This window comes from Cherax quadricarinatus, chromosome 48 (genome assembly GCF_038502225.1).
Source record: "Cherax quadricarinatus isolate ZL_2023a chromosome 48, ASM3850222v1, whole genome shotgun sequence".
In the NCBI taxonomy this organism is placed as follows: domain Eukaryota; kingdom Metazoa; phylum Arthropoda; class Malacostraca; order Decapoda; family Parastacidae; genus Cherax; species Cherax quadricarinatus.
In genome coordinates, this window is record NC_091339.1 from 25,804,110 (window position 1) to 25,821,603 (window position 17,494).

Here is a 17,494-nt window from a genome sequence, read left to right on the forward strand (position 1 = left end):
TTGCAATCGTGTCATTACGATTTCGTGAGTCATGCTAGTTACATTATAGGAACAAAAGAAAGATACGTTTCTCTTGTTATATTCCGTCATACGTGTTTCCTACATGAAGTAATGATCTGCCAGCATGAGCCGATAGACTTCAGAATAGTGATGTAACATCCCTCCACACTCACAAGTATTGTAAACTCCGACGACGACAACAACAACAGCACCATCACCAGCAGAGGAGTGACGGAGAGTGGTAGAGAAGCAGAGACTTCTAGTATCAACTGAATTACTCCCCACTTTCCGCTCAGGTACTGTCAAAGCTGACCAGGCTAATGTGACAGAACTGAGGAATACAAAAAAAAAAAAAAAATACGCACGGGAGGTAACAACGGCTGAGGGCTACAATAACAACAGAATAATAACTGTGTCACCCGTAGGTACGGACATTACCATCACCAGTTAACAAACCAACATGTCGTCTTACCAGAGTAGGAGAAGGAAGGGATTTCCGTAGGGAAGTGAGTCACACCTGACGCTCAGCTTAGAAAGTAAGGCATCCAGTTGGTGTTACAGGCGGCGAACTCCCCCAACTCTACCAAGCGACCATTCCCAACGACACTTCCCTAATATACGAAATTTACATAACCTTCAAGTTTTTCCTTACACACTCTTCTAATCCTTAACTGTACAAAGTCTTAAAGATACACAGAACATAAATCTACTTTACATATAATTTTCCTCGTCATCAAAACAGCTCAGAAAGCCAACTCAAATTACACACTTATTGGCAACAAAAGTTTACTTCCCTGTTTCTATTCTGAAGCAATTCCAGTGTTAATCAGGTGGCCGTATAATAAATCTACCCAGATTATTCTTCAAAACAGACTGCTTTCCCAGAGACCTTATTCTACTCTCTCCCTGATTCATTTCTCAATCAACTTCAGTACTCTCAGATTACAAGAACCAAACAAGCCTAACTGAGGGCCGGGCTCCGTGAGTAGAAAAACTCGACACTCAAAAGGTACTCCTAGAGCACTTAAATCTGACCTCCGAACCCCTCCCCCCTCTTGCTCTTAAGACAAGGGGCTCAGAGTTAACTTTGAGTAAAGTCATTCAGACCTCCCAGGGCTCGCCTCTGGTGTCATAAAACACACCAGACGTACATTAAACCATCTCCTACTATTAATATCCAAATCACAAAATATTTCCTCCACCTCTCTTCCATAACTCGACATTTTATAAAAATGTAAGAGATTACTCTCGCATGTTAAGAATAAAAAAATAATCACGAGTGACAGAAGCATCAGCAGCAGTGGCATCAGTAGTGGCAGCGTCAGCAGTGGCAACATCAGCAGCGGCGGCGTCAATAGTGGCAACGTCAGCAGTGGCAATATCAGCAGCGGCGGCGTCAATAGTGGCAGCGTCAGCAGTGGCAATATCAGCAGCGGCGGCGTCAATAGTGGCAGCGTCAGCAGTGATGGAGTACATTCATATATATGACAGTCCAAGCTATATTCAAAAGTCAGAAGCTAAAGACCACACTGTGTAGGCGTCAGCAGTGGCGTCAGCAGCAGCGTCAGACCATTAACTGCAGACCAAACCATATCCATAATGTATTCCGAGTCACAGGAGATAAGTCACATACCATTTTGTAAGAAAGGAAAAAGTTTCTTTGTTAAATAGACTGAAAAACCAGGAAAGAACATGATGGGTTGTTAAGACACAACAGCTGAAACATTACCACCTACTCATAACACTTCCCACCATCCATCAGCACCACACCTACCACCACTGCACCACTTACCACCTACCTGCACCACTTCCCATCCACCTACCTGCACCACTTTAACCACTACACCATGCACCACCACTGTACCACCTACTCACCACCACCTGCACCACTTCCCATCCACCACCATACCCACTTACCACTCACCGTACCACTTACCACCACCACCTGCACCACCTTTCCACCACCTACCGTCACCACTCCCCCGGCTAAGGCAACTTCCTTGATGTTGGTCAGGGGCTCCCTTGATTTAGGGAACTTGGATCTGAGCTCCAGTTCCCCTGAATTGGCCTCCGAATGCCTTCCACCATCCCCCAGGCGCTGTATAATCCTCCGGGCTTTAGCGCTCTTCCCTGATTATAATAACAATAATAATACCGTACCACTTTACCATCATCTGCACCACTACCGTACCACTCTTACCACCACCTGTACCACTTACCACCACCATACTCCACTTACCACTACCGTACCAACTTTACCACTACCTGTACCACTCTACCACCTACCGTGCACCACCTTATCCAACCACCATAACCACTTACCACTACCGTCACCACTTACCACCTACTTACCACCACCTTACCACCTACCACCACCACTTACCACTACCGTCACCACCTTGCACCACCCCACCACCACCGTACCACTCTTACCACTACCATACCACTTCACCACTCACTGGGTACCACTTACCACCTACCTGTACCACTCCACCACCACTACCGTACCACCCTTAACATCATCCACTGCACCAACCCATCAACCACCGGTACCACCCCTTTACCACCACTGGGTAAATTACCCACCACTCACCACCGGCACCAACTCTACCACACCACCTGCACCACCTCACCTACCACCGCACCATTCTTCACCATCCACCCACACCACTACCACTCACCACCACCACCTACCACCTGCACCACTTCACCACCTACCGCACCACTTCTACCACCACCGTGCATTGTTCCTACCCCTAACCACCACCACCACCTAACCCATCCATCCACCGCACCACTTGCATCCATCCACTGCACCAACCCACCACCTACCATACCACCTACTCACCACTACCATAACCCACTCACCGGGTACCACTTAATTACCATGCACCACTCTACCACTCCATCACTCACCATTAATTCTATCACATCGCACCACTTACCACCTACCATACCACCCTTACCACCATCTGCACCACCTTAACCCACCACCACCGTACCACTGCACCACCCACCACCATCACCACCTCCCACCACCACTGCACCACTTCACCACCTAACGGTAACCACCCCACCTACCACCACCACCACCACCTTACCACCATGCACCACTTCCACCACTCACCGTACCACCTCCACCACCACCACACCACCCTTACCACCACCTGCACCTCCACCACCACCACCACCGCACCACTCACCACCACCGTACCACTGCCCACCACTCCACCACTCACCACCCACCACTCTACCTGTACTCAACCACCAACCACTACCATACCACTTACCATCCACTGCACCGTACCACCTTACCACCACCTGCACCACTTACCACCTACCATACCACTGACTTGCACCACTCACCACATCACTGCACCACTTACCACTCACTGTACCACTACTCCACCACCTGTACCACTCACCACCTCACCATACCCACTTACCATCACCACCGTACCACCTTACCCCACCACCACCGTACCACCTTTAACCCACCTACCACCACCACGACCCCCACCACCACTGCACCACTTACCACCACCATCCAAAACACCACCCTACCACTGTCACCATACCACCCTTACCATCCACCTGCACCACTTCCACCTAATCCACTGTACCACTTACCACTCCACTGCACCACTCTTACCACTACCATACCACTCTACCACCACTACCACCACCTCGAACCACTACCATACCACCTTACCTACCACCACTGCAAATTACACTCTACCACCACCTGCACCACCCCTTACCACTCCACCATACCACTTACCATCCACTGGTACCACCTTACCCCACCATCCACCGTGGCACCCACTCCTAACCACCACTGCACCACTCCTACCACCTACCGCACCACCCCCATCCACCACCTACCGCACCACCCCTTACCATCCACCTGGGTGGGCACCACCCCCTACCACCACCTCTACCACCTACCCACCACCATGGCCATCACCACCCTTACCACTCCACCATACCACCTACCTTACCACCTGGACCAATACCACTTACCACCACCACTTACCACCTTCACCACTCACCAATACCACTTACCACTAACCACAATTAATTTCACCACTCCACCGTACCACTTTCACCACCACCATACCACTTAATTTCCACCACCATACCATCATCACTTACCACTCACCATACCACTCTTACCACCACTACCACTTAATTTACCACCACTGCAACCACCTTACCACCTACCATACCACTTGCACACCACCGGTACCACTTGCCACCACCCCACCATCACTGGGTACCACCTTTAACCCACCACTGCATCCACCCACTACCACCTACCACACCACTCACCACCACCATACCAATACCACCACTGCCAACACTTACCACTCACCTGTACCACTTTACCAATTCACTGTACCACTCTTACCACTCACCTGTACCACCTTACCAACCACCTGCACCACTTCACCACCACTGCACCACCTACCACTTACCACCTACCATACCACCTATACCACCACTGTACCACTTACCACATCACCAAAATTAACCACTTACCATCCACCATCACCACTTACCCACCACCACCATACCACCTTACCACCATCCACACCACCCCACCATCCAACCACACCACCAACCACCACCACCTCCCACCACCACCCCACCACCCACCACCACCACACCCACCCCACCACCACCATACCACTCCCTACCACTCACTGCACCACTTACCACTCCACTGCACCACTCTACCACCTCACCATACCACTTAACCACTGTCACCATACCACTCACCGCACCACTCCACTCCACCACCATACCCACTTCTTGCACCACTCCACCATACCACTCTACCACATCACTGCACCCACTTCATCCATCACTGCACCACCACTCTTACCACTCACTGCACCACTTCACCACCACCTGCACCACTACACCACTACCATACCACTCTATTACCACCACCATAACCACTCTTACCACCTACTGCACCACCTTAGCACCACTCGTACCACCACCCCATCACCCCTCCGCCATACTTCACTTTCCACCCACACCACCATACCACTAACCAACTTACCTACCACTCACCGTACCATTAATTTACCACCACCTGCACCATCTAACCACTCTTACCACTACCGTACCACTCTTACCACCTGTCATACCCAGCCACCAACCATCCACATCAACCTAACCACCACTGCATCACTCAATCCACCACCGTACCAACTTAACCATTAATGCACCACCTTCATCCATCACTGTACCACCACTACCACCACCTGCACCACTCTTACCACTCACCATACCCGTACCTCACCATCTACCATACCACCACCGCACCACTACCACTACCATACCACTTACCACCACCATACCACTTACCTACCACCACTGGGCGTACCTTAACTTTTAATTTCCACCACCGGGTACCACCCAATCACCACCACCTGTACCACCTAATACCACCACTACCAACACCACTTACCACCTACCTGTACCACCTTACCACCTACCATATACCACTTCACCACTCACCATACCACTTGCTACCACCTACCGTACCACACTTACCACTACCTTCCATACCACTTCTTACCACTACCTCCATACCACTAACCAACCACTACCACCATACCATCAACTTTACCACCACTGTACCATTCAATTAACCACTTACCACTCCACTTCTCGCACCACCTTACCACTGTCATACTTAATCACCACTACTACCTGCACCACTAACCATTAATGTACCACTCTTACCATCTACCGTACCACTAACCACTCAATGTACCACTAGGCCACTCACTGTACCACCTTAACCACTACCATACCACTTACCACTACCATATAAAACCTTACCACTCACTGTGCACCACTTACTACCACTACCATACCACTTAACCACCTACCTGTACCACTTACCACCTACTGGTACCATCACACCTACCACCACCATACCACTTTACTCCACTCACCATACCACTCTTACCACTCCACCTGGCACCACCCTACCACCACCTGCACCACCCTTACCACCTACCATACCACCCACCTACCACCACCACACCACCAACCACTCTACCATCCATCAGCACTCTACCTTACCACCTATACCACTTCAACCAACCCACTTACCACCTACCGTGTACCACTCCTACCACTGTCATACCACCACTTCCCCACCACTCCACCTGTACCACTCAACCATTAATGTACCACTTACCTAACTTACCGTACCACTAACCACCTAATGCACCACTCAGCCACCTACCTGCAAATTACCACTTACCACTACCATACCACTCTTACCACTCATCCATACCACTTACCACTCCACTGTACCAACTCAATACCATCTACCATACCACTTACCACATCACTGCACCACTTACCTACTCACCACTGCACCACTTACCACCTAACCGTAACGACTTGCATCCACTCCACTGCACCACTCACCACCTACCACCATACCACTTCACCACTCCACCTAACACCACCTTACCAACTTCACCATACCACTTCTTACCACCTACTGCAACCACTTACTCACCACCGTACCACTCTTAACCAATCTTACCATAACCATCTTACCATCTACTGTGGTACCACCCTTACCACCTACCATACCACTTGGCATACCACCACTGCACCACTTCACCACCACTGCAAACACTTGCACCACTTACCACCACCACCTTACTCCCACCACCACTGCACCACCCCTTTACCACCACCTGTACTACCTTAACCCACTACTGTACCACCGCACCACCCCTACCACCACCACACCTACCCATCCATCCACTGAAATTAATTTAACACCACCCCACCACCACCACACCTTTACCCACCCACCACCTGTACCACTCCACCCATCCATCCATCCGCACCACTTACCCAACCACCACTGTACCACTCCCTACCAACCACCACCTGCACCACTCACCACCTACCACACCAGCCTCACCACTACCTGCACCACTCTTACCACCACTGTACCACCACCTTCTACCACCACTGCAGCCCACCCCACCACCACCACCACCACCACTACCACCTACCATACCACTCCACCTGCACCACACTACCACCACCTACCACCACCCACCTTTACCACCACCATACCCACCCACCACCTACCACCACCATACCACCCTTACCACCACCGTGTCACCCCACCTTACCACCACCTGCACCACCCCTTACCACCTACCACACCACCCTTTACCACCTACCACACCACCCCTTACCATCCACCTGTACCACTTCCACCCCCACCACTGTACCGCCAACTTACCCATCCACCACCACATCACCCTTACCACCACCATACCACCCTTACCACTACCATCGGGTACCACTTTACCACACTACTGTACCACTTCACCACCTACTGTACCACTTAATACTCCACTGGCACCATACCACTTGTTATCCACTCACCATACCACTTAATTACCACCTACTGCACCACTAACCACTCTACCACTCACTGCAACACCACTTACCACATCACCTGCACCACTAAACCACTCTACCACCACTGTACCACCACTACCACTGGTCATACCAGCTTACCATCTACTGCATCACTCCAATCCATCCACTGCATCACTAACCACCAACTGTACCCACTCAACCATTAATGTACCACTTTACCATCCACCGGTGCACCACTCAACCACCAACGTACCACCAGCCACCTACTGTACCACCTAATACCACCTACCATACCACTTACCACTCACCTGCACCACTTACCACTACCTGTACCACTTACCACTCACTGTACCACTCTACCACCTACCTGCACCACTTACCACTACCACACCACTTACCACCTACCATACCACTCTAACCACCACTGCAACCTGGACCCTTACCACCTACCGCACCACTCCCTGTACCACTACCATACCACTCTTACCACTCACTCCATACCACCTAACCACACCCTACCATCCACTGTACCACCCTTACCACACCACCGGTACCACTCAACCACTTCCACCACCACCTGTACCACTACCACTGTCACACCACTTACCACTACCGTATCACCTAAATCCACTCCACTGCATCACTAACCACTCCACCGGTACCACCTAACCTACTTAACGTAACATCTTTACCACCTAAAGCACCATCTAACCACCAATGCACCAACTCAGCCACTACCGTACCACCTTACCACCTACCATAACCACTTACCAACCACCATACCACTTACCACTCACCTACACCACCTTACCACCTACCTGCACCACTTCATACCATCACCTGTGCACCACTCCACCAACCACCGGTACCACTTACCTACCACCACTGGGTACCACTTACCACCACCTCAACCATACCACTTACCCACCACCACCTGCACCACTCTTACCACTACCTGTACCACTTACCACCTACCATACCACTTACCACTACCATACCACTCTACCACCTCACCATACCACTAACCACTTACCACCTACCTGTACCACTCTTCGAACTTCACTGGGTCATACCACCTCCATCCACTTCCACTCACGTATCACCTAACCACTACCGTATCACTGAAACCACCACCGTACCACTCAACCACAATGCAACCATTTACCACCACCTGCACCACCTAACCACCACTGCACCACCTAGCCACCACCGTACCACTAAACCACCACCTGTACCACTCAACCATCCATCCGCACCACCTACCCACCTACCTGCACCACTTCTACCACCTACAGTACCACTTCCTATCCACTACCTGTACCACTAACCACCTACCGTACCACTAACCACTCCACCTGCAACCACTTACCACTACCTGCACCACTCCAACCACCACCTGTACCACTTACCAACTTCACCTGCACCACCTACCACCACCTCACCACCACCTGCACCACCCCTTACCACCACCGCACCACTTCCCACCACCACCTGGCACCACCTTACCACTCATCCCTACCACCCTACCACCTACCTGGCAACCACCCTTACTCCACCATCCGCACCACCCTAACCAATTACCGTACAACCGGGTTACCACCACCTCCACCACCCACCGTACCACTTACCACCTACCCACCACCACCTTGCACCATCACCGTCCACCACCTTTATCCAGGCTGCCACTTACCACTCTACATCACCTATCCCTTACCACTAACCACCATCCGTACCACTTAACCACTACCTGCACCACTTACCACCACTACCTGCACCACTTGCTACCACTACTGCACCAACTCCCACTCCACTCACTGGTACCACTTACCACTACCACCACTTACCACCTACCATACCACCTTTACCACCTATCGTACCACCCTATCCACCTACTGTACCACCTTATCCCACCACCACCACCACCACCCACCACTCACCTGCACCACTTACCCACCACCACCATACCACTCTTAACCACCTACCTGCACCACTTACCTCCACCACCGTACCTGTACCACCTTACCACTCACCCATACCACTTCACTCACCACCATACCCACTCAACCACTTTACCTACCTACTGCACCTACTCACCACCTACTGTACCACTTAACCAATTCATTTACCACTACCTGTACCTATCCAATTCCACTTACCTACTACTGCAAATTCATATTTACCTACCTGTCATACCACTACCTTACTACCAGTATTCAACTAATTCCACTACTGCATTCACTAACCTACTACTACTGTACCTACTAACCTATTAATAACAACACTTACCACCAACGTACCTACCTAACCACTCAATCGTACCACTAGCCATACTACCTGCAACCACTTCAATCAATACCAATGGGCCACTTACCGACTTACCAATCACTATTAACCACTTAACACCACACATCACTTCAAATTAACTACCATCACCTGTACCAATTTGACTACCTAACAACCGTACCTACCTACCTACCTGCACCACTTTACCATTCACTACCGTACCTACTTTACCTAACTACCTATACCTACTTACCTACTATTCGTACCTACTCATTACCATCATTACTGTACCTACTTTACCACTACCTATAACTACTTTCACCACTACCTATACCACTCACCACTACCTATACCTACTAATTTCCACCATTTTCACCACCTACCGTAACCATTCAATAACTTACCACTCATTCAGCATTTTACCTACCACTGGTTCACCACTACTTTACCTACTATTCGTATTCACTAACCACTCACCATACTTAACCTAATTACTACTGCACCTAACCACTACCGTACCACTTACCACTACCGTACCACTAACCACTACCGTACCACTAACCACTACCGTACCACTTACCACTACCGTACCACTAACCACTACCGTACCACTTACCACTACCGTACCACTTACCACTACCTTACCACTACCGTACCACTTACCACTACCGTACCACTTACCACTACCGTACCACTTACCACTACCTTACCACTTACCACTACCGCACCACTTACCACTACCGCACCACTTACCACTACCGTACAACTTACCACTACCTTACCACTACCGTACCACTTACCACTACCGTACCACTTACCACTACCATACCACTACCGTACCACTTACCACTACCGTACCACTTACCACTACCGTACCACTTACCACTACCGTACCACTTACCACTACCATACCACTTACCACTACCATACCACTTACCACTACCGTACCACTTACCACTACCGTACCACTTACCACTACCATACCACTTACCACTACCGTACCACTTACCACTACCATACCACTTACCACTACCGTACCACTTACCACTACCGTACCACTTACCACTACCATACCACTTACCACTACCGTACCACTTACCACTACCGTACCACTAACCACTTACCACTACCGTACCACTTACCACTGTCATACCACTTACCACTACCGTATCACTAACCACTACCGTATCACTAACCACTACCGTACCACTAACCATTAATGTACCACTTACCACTACCGTACCACTTACCACTACCGTACCACTTACCACTACCGTACCACTTACCACTACCGTACCACTTACCACTACCGTACCACTTACCACTACCATACCACTTACCACTACCGTACCACTTACCACTACCGTACCACTTACCACTACCGTACCACTTACCACTACCGTACCACTTACCACTACCATACAGTGAACCACCGTCGATGAAGTAGCCTCAGAAACAGCAGCAACAAGAACATAATTATTAGTACCATTATTATAAATTTATATTACTGGGAAAACACTAAACCTTTAAGGGTCATATAGTGCATGGGGAATGTGATGGTTGGGGGTATCCAGGGCTGAGTCAATGGGAGGGTTGGGGGTATCCAGGGCTGAGTCAATGGGAGGGTTGGGGGTATCCAGGGCTGAGTCAATGTGAGGGTTGGGGGTATCCAGGGCTGAGTCAATGGGAGGGTTGGGGGTATCTAGGGCTTAGTCAATGGGAGGGTTGGGGGTATCCAGGGCTGAGTCAATGGGAGGGTTCTGGGTATCTAGGGCTGAGTCAATGGGAGGGTTGGGGGTATCCAGGGCTGAGTCAATGGGAGGGTTGGGGGTATCCAGGGCTGAGTCAATGGGAGGGTTGGGGGTATCCAGGGCTGAGTCAATGGGAGGTTTGGGGGTATCCAGGGCTGAGTCAATGGGAGGGTTGGGGGTATCCAGGGCTGAGTCAATGGGAGGGTTGGGGGTATCCAGGGCTGAGTCAATGGGAGGGTTGGGGTTATCCAGGGCTGAGTCAATGGGAGGGTTGGGGGTATCCAGGGCTGAGTCAATGGGAGGGTTGGGGGTATCCAGGGCTGAGTCAATGGGAGGGTTGGGGGTATCCAGGGCTGAGTCAATGGGAGGGTTGGGGGTATCCAGGGCTGAGTCATTGGGTGGGTTGGGGGTGTCCAGGGCTGAGTCAATGGGAGGGTTGGGGGTATCCAGGGCTGAGTCAATGGGAGGGTTGGGAGTATCCAGGGCTGAGTCAATGGGAGGGTTGGGGGTATCCAGGGCTGAGTCAATGGGAGGGTTGGGGGTATCCAGGGCTGAGTCAATGGGAGGGTTGGGGCTATCCAGGGCTGAGTCAATGGTAGGGTTGGGGGTATCCAGGGCTGAGTCAATGGGAGGGTTGGGGGTATCCAGGGCTGAGTCAATGGTAGGGTTGGGGGTATCCAGGGCTGAGTCATTGGGAGGGTTGGGGGTATCCAGGGCTGAGTCAATGGGAGGGTTGGGGGTATCCAGGGCTGAGTCATTGGGAGGGTTGGGGCTATCAAGGGCTGAGTCAATGGGAGGGTGGGGGGTATCCAGGGCTGCGTCATTGGGAGGGTTGGGGGTATCCAGGGCTGAGTCAATGGGAGGGTTGGGGGTATCCAGGGCTGAGTCAATGGGAGGGTTGGGAGTATCCAGGGCTGAGTCAATGGGAGGGTTGGGGGTATCCAGGGCTGAGTCAATGGGAGGGTTGGGGGTATCCAGGGCTGAGTCAATGGGAGGGTTGGGGCTATCCAGGGCTGAGTCAATGGTAGGGTTGGGGGTATCCAGGGCTGAGTCAATGGGAGGGTTGGGGGTATCCAGGGCTGAGTCAATGGGAGGGTTGGGGGTATCCAGGGCTGAGTCATTGGGAGGGTTGGGGGTATCCAGGGCTGAGTCAATGGGAGGGTTCGGGGTATCCAGGGCTGAGTCAATGGGAGGGTTGGGGGTATCCAGGGTTGAGTCAATGGGAGGGTTGAGGGTATCCAGGGCTGAGTCAATGGGAGGGTTGGGGGTATCCAGGGCGGAGTCAATGGGAGGGTTGGGGGTATCCAGGGCTGAGTCAATGGGAGGGTTGGGGGTATCCAGGGCTTAGTCATTGGGAGGGTTGGGGGTATCCAGGGCTGAGTCAATGGTAGGGTTGGGGGTATCCAGGGCTGAGTCAATGGGAGGGTTGGGGGTATCCAGGGCTGAGTCAATGGGCGGGTTGGGGGTAGCCAGGGCGGAGTCAATGGGCGGGTTGGGGGTATCCAGGGCGGAGTCAATGGGAGGGTTGGGGGTATCCAGGGCTGAGTCAATGGGAGGGTTGGGGGTATCCAGGGCTGAGTCTATGGGAGGGTTGGGGGTATCCAGGGCTGAGTCAATGGGAGGGTTGGGGGTATCCAGGGCTGAGTCAATGGGAGGGTTGGGGGTATCCAGGGCTGAGTCAATGGGAGGGTTGGGGGTATCCAGGGCTGAGTCAATGGGAGGGTTGGGGGTATCCAGGGCTGAGTCAATGGGATGGTTGGGGGTATCCAGGGCTGAGTCAATGGGAGGGTTGGGGGTATCCAGGGCTGAGTCAATGGGAGGGTTGGGGGTATCCAGGGCTGAGTCAATGGGAGGGTTGGGGGTATCCAGGGCTGAGTCAATGGGAGGGTTGAGGGTATCCAGGGCTGAGTCAATGGGAGGGTTGGGGGTATCCAGGGCGGAGTCAATGGGAGGGTTGGGGGTATCCAGGGCTGAGTCAATGGGAGGGTTGGGGGTATCCAGGGCTGAGTCAATGGGAGGGTTGGGGGTATCCAGGGCTGAGTCAATGGGAGGGTTGGGGGTATCCAGGGCTGAGTCAATGGGAGGGTTGAGGGTATCCAGGGCTGAGTCAATGGGAGGGTTGGGGGTATCCAGGGCTGATCCAGGGCTGAGTCAATGGGAGGGTTGGGGGTATCCAGGGCTGAGTCAATGGGAGGGTTGGGGGTATCCAGGGCTGAGTCAATGGGAGGGTTGGGGGTATCCAGGGCTGAGTCAATGGGAGGGTTGGGGGTATCCAGGGCTGAGTCAATGGGAGGGTTGGGGGTATCCAGGGCTGAGTCAATGGGAGGGTTGGGGGTATCCAGGGCTGAGTCAATGGGAGGGTTGGGGGTATCCAGGGCTGAGTCAATGGGAGGGTTGGGGGTATCCAGGGCTGAGTCAATGGGAGGGTTGGGGGTATCCAGGGCTGAGTCAATGGGAGGGTTGGGGGTATCCAGGGCTGAGTCAATGGGAGGGTTGGGGGTATCCAGGGCTGAGTCAATGGGAGGGTTGGGGGTATCCAGGGCTGAGTCAATGGGAGGGTTGGGGGTATCCAGGGCTGAGTCAATGGGAGGGTTGGGGGTATCCAGGGCTGAGTCAATGGGAGGGTTGGGGGTATCCAGGGCTGAGTCAATGGGAGGGTTGGGGGTATCCAGGGCTGAGTCAATGGGAGGGTTGAGGGTATCCAGGGCTGAGTCAATGGGAGGGTTGGGGGTATCCAGGGCGGAGTCAATGGGAGGGTTGGGGGTATCCAGGGCTGAGTCAATGGGAGGGTTGGGGGTATCCAGGGCTGAGTCAATGGGAGGGTTGGGGGTATCCAGGGCTGAGTCAATGGGAGGGTTGGGGGTATCCAGGGCTGAGTCAATGGGAGGGTTGAGGGTATCCAGGGCTGAGTCAATGGGAGGGTTGGGGGTATCCAGGGCTGAGTCAATGGGAGGGTTGGGGGTATCCAGGGCTGAGTCAATGGGAGGGTTGAGGGTATCCAGGGCTGAGTCAATGGGAGGGTTGGGGGTATCCAGGGCTGAGTCAATGGGAGGGTTGAGGGTATCCAGGGCTGAGTCAATGGGAGGGTTGGGGGTATCCAGGGCTGAGTCAATGGGAGGGTTGAGGGTATCCAGGGCTGAGTCAATGGGAGGGTTGGGGGTATCCAGGGCTGAGTCAATGGGAGGGTTGGGGCTATCCAGGGCTGAGTCAATGGGAGGGTTGGGGGTATCCAGGGCTGAGTCAATGGGAGGGTTGAGGGTATCCAGGGCTGAGTCAATGGGAGGGTTGGGGGTATCCAGGGCTGAGTCAATGGGAGGGTTGAGGGTATCCAGGGCTGAGTCAATGGGAGGGTTGGGGGTATCCAGGGCTGAGTCAATGGGAGGGTTGAGGGTATCCAGGGCTGAGTCAATGGGAGGGTTGGGGGTATCCAGGGCTGAGTCAATGGGAGGGTTGGGGGTATCCAGGGCTGAGTCAATGGGAGGGTTGGGGCTATCCAGGGCTGAGTCAATGGGAGGGTAGCTTCAATACTTTGGATAGAGTGTCTTTCACTAACACCAAGGCAACCCCTCCTTCCTTTCCCCCTGTTGAAGGAAGGTGGTGGAAAGAAGTGGAGCAGGAGAAGCAGCAGCAGGAAAAGAAGCTGCAGGAACAGCAGCGAGAGCTGCACATGCAAATGCTGTACAGGCAAGTACAAAAGAGGGTGCAGGCAAGTTGGGGGGTCTACCTTCCATAACAGCAGCAGCAGCAGCAGCAATAACGGAAGCTGCAGCAGCAGAATCAAACGACCGTGTTCAATAATTCGGTTAACAGGAGAAGCATATTCAATTACCAGGGCTCAGGTAGGGGCCTAATACACCATCCTGATAGAACGGCTCACGCCAGGAGGGAGGAGGAAGGAGAGCACGAGGATGAAAAGGAGAACAGAAAGGAGGAGGATGGAAAGAAAAGGGAGGAGGATAGTGGAAAGGGGAGAAGATAGGGTTGAAGAAAAGAAGGAAGTGGAAAACTCACAATGCATTTGACGTGAGATCATTCGGAACTTTGGAAAATAAAATGTTGTATACAGCCAAATACTCAAGTCAAAACTATCACACACAAAAACAAAATAAATACTGTCCCTTACAGCTAAGAAAAAATATAAAACCGTTAATGTAAAAGGATGACAAAAAAAAAAACGCGCAAGAGAAAAATCATGACACACAAACAGAAAGAGTTTCATAAAATACTCGACTGGCCAAAAAAAATCCTGGCCTCGTGGGCCCTATTATACTTACTCTTAAAACTGTGTATGAAGTCTGCCGTCATCATTGTCACAATCAGTCAGTTCCTCTTAGGCTCCGGTCATAGAGGCAACAGAACTGCCACCGTAGGATGGACGACTGTTCGAAGGAGCCATTGAGTTGGTTATCACCTAATAGAAAGTCAGCTTCAAGACACTGTTTCCTGAAGAATAAAAGAAACCGCAGCCAGCATGTCCATCTTCTGGGTCACTTACACTCCGGTGTGTGATACCTATAACAAGAACGGAGAGGAGAGACATCTCCGTTCCGAGGGTCAGCGCCCCCGCAGCCCGAACCCAGACCAGGCATTCTGCTTGACAGTCTGACCAGTTAGGCAGTTAATGCTAACCGCGCGCAGTTCAGTGTAGGTACCACAACCAGACTGATCAAGAACCAACTTGAACGTACCAGCCATGGAACCATTGGCTTCTCTCTCTTTTTTTTTTTAGCAAAGGCTTTTAGACACACTAAACACTTACGTGTTCTCTCCCGTACGAACTTTTATGTCGTACTGTGATTTTTGGTGGCAAAGCCTCTAAACCAAACTGAAGACTAACAGTCTCTCTCTTGTATTACTGCAGATTTATTACATTCAGATTCCGTAAAGGTCTTTAATGACACTCTGAAGACTGATAAATTTTCTCTCTTACATGAACTTTCAAGTGCGTTATTAAATTGACTTTTCTGTAAAGACCTTACTACACACTGACAACTGAAATGAAAAAAAAGGAAATGTCAGAGACATAAAAATTAAGAAAGAGAGGAAAGTAAAGCTAAGAGTATAGTACATGTAAGTAGAAGTATTGAAGATTTACCTGTCATCTTGCGTGATCATCCGACAAATAAAAGAACAGTAATCCAGTTGTCTCCCCCGGAACAATCTCCAGGTAGACTCCAGGTACACCATCGCTTTCCCCCGGAACACCCTCCAGGTAGACTTCAGGTACACCATCGCTTTCCCCCGGAACACCCTCCAGGTACACCATCGCTTTACCCTGGAACACCCTCCAGGTAGACTCCAATCACACCATCGCTTTCCCCCGGAACACCCTCCAGGTAGACTCCAGGTACACCATCGCTTTCCCCCGGAACACCCTCCAGGTAGACTCCAGGTACACCATCGCTTTCCCCCGGAACACCCTCCAGGTAGACTCCAGGTACACCATCGCTTTCCCCCAGAACACCCTCCAGGTAGACTCCAGGTACACCATCGCTTTCCCCCAGAACACCCTCCAGGTAGACTCCAGGTACACCATCGCTTTCCCCCGGAACACCCTCCAGGTAGACTCCAGGTATGCCATCGCTTTCCCCCGGAACACCCTCCAGGTAGACTCCCGGTACACCATTGCTTTCTCCCGGAACACCCTCCAGGTAGACTCCAGGTACACCATCGCTTTCCCCCGAACACCCTCCAGGTAGACTCCAGGTATGCCATCGCTTTTCGCCGGAACACCCTCCAGGTAGACTCCAGGTACACCATCGCTTTCCCCCGGAACACCCTCCAGGTAGACTCCAGGTACACCATCGCTTTCCCCCAGAACACCCTCCAGGTATGCCATCGCTTCCCCCGGAACACCCTCCAGGTAGACTCCAGGTACACCATCGCTTTCCCCCGGAACACCCTCCAGGTAGACTCCAGGTATGCCATCGCTTTCCCCAGGAACACCCTCCAGGTAGACTCCAGGTACACCATCGCTTTCCCCCGCAACACCCTCCAGGTAGACTCCAGGTACACCA

General features: G+C 52.0%; 1 protein-coding gene across 32 annotated transcripts in view; it reads right to left on the reverse strand.

The window, feature by feature from the left end:
- Window positions 1-17,494, reverse strand: part of LOC128696092 (collagen alpha chain CG42342) — a 672,233-nt gene that overhangs the window by 233,066 nt on the left and 421,673 nt on the right. The window contains exon 1 of one of the 32 annotated variants that reach the window (XM_070095019.1): window positions 473-498. The exons of the other annotated variants lie outside the window; for them this stretch is intronic. The gene's annotated coding sequence lies outside the window, so the exon portion shown is untranslated. Of the gene's footprint in view, window positions 1-472; window positions 499-17,494 lie in introns of those variants that run through there. 32 annotated transcript variants of the gene reach the window in all.